Raw genomic sequence first — 1,125 nt, forward strand, 5'->3', positions numbered from 1 at the left:
GCCTCCCAAGTAGCTGGGACCACAGGCGCCCGCCACAACGCCCGGCTATTTTTTGGTTGCAGCCGTCATTGTTGTTTGGTGGGTCCGGGCTGGGGATTCGAACCTGCCACCTTAGGTGTACGTGGCTGGCGCCTTAGCATTTTTTCTATTTTTAATAAAAATAGGGTCTTTCTCTTGCTCTTGCTCAGGCTGGTCTCAAACTCTTAAGCTCAAACAGTTGACCTACTTAGCCTCCCAGAGTGCTAGGATTATAGGTGTGAGCCACTGTGCCCAGCCACACAATCTTGACCATGGGAAACTCTAGGACTAACAGCTAGTCGTCTTATACAAATAAAATGCAATGAAAAGAAAAGAGACAGACAGATAGATACACAGGATGAGACATTAATATGTCTAAGAGACATATTAAAAAACAATATCCATAGAACTTTATTTGGATCCTAATTTCAAGAAATACCACTATGAGAAAAGTGAGAAAATCTGACCCTGACTGAATACATGATGACTGGTAAAGAATTACTGTTAATTATTTTAGGTGTGATGGTATCGAAGCTATGTTTAAGAATCTTCATATTTTATAGATACATACCGAGATATTTATGGATATAATAATGCGATACATAGTAATATCTAAAATTTCCTTTAAAATAACCCAGAGAGGAGGGAGGAGGAAATGTGGAAAGTATCTAATAAAACCCAAAATTGTCAGGGTGGTGCCTGTGGCTCAAAAGAGTAAGGCGCCAGTCCCATATGCTGGAGGTGGCGGGTTCAAACCCAGCCCCGGCCAAAAAAACTGCCAAAAAAAAAGAGTTCAAGTGAAAGGAACATGTGTCACTTTAAATCAAAAAACCAAAATTGTCTATGAGGTGCTCATTTTTGAAACTAGATGATAGATAATGTATTTATTTATTTAAGATAGAGTTTCACTTTGTCACCTTCAGTAGAGTGCCATGGTGTCACAGCTCTCAGTGACCTCAAACTCTTGGGCTCAAGTGATTCTTTTTTTTTGAGAAGGAGCCTCAAGCTATCCCCCTGGGTAGAGTGCCATGGCATCACAGCTCACAGCAACCTCCAACTCCTGGGCTCAAGCAAGTCTTCTGCCTCGGCCTCCCAAGTAGCTGGGAC

General features: G+C 41.9%; 1 protein-coding gene across 1 annotated transcript in view; it reads right to left on the bottom strand.

The window, feature by feature from the left end:
- KIF13A (kinesin family member 13A) overlaps window positions 1-1,125 on the bottom strand; it is a 218,863-nt gene that overhangs the window by 66,730 nt on the left and 151,008 nt on the right. The gene's annotated exons all lie outside the window — the stretch shown is intronic.

The sequence above is a fragment of the Otolemur garnettii genome, unplaced genomic scaffold (assembly GCF_000181295.1).
Source record: "Otolemur garnettii isolate 467f Iridium unplaced genomic scaffold, OtoGar3 scaffold00026, whole genome shotgun sequence".
Classification (NCBI taxonomy): domain Eukaryota; kingdom Metazoa; phylum Chordata; class Mammalia; order Primates; family Galagidae; genus Otolemur; species Otolemur garnettii.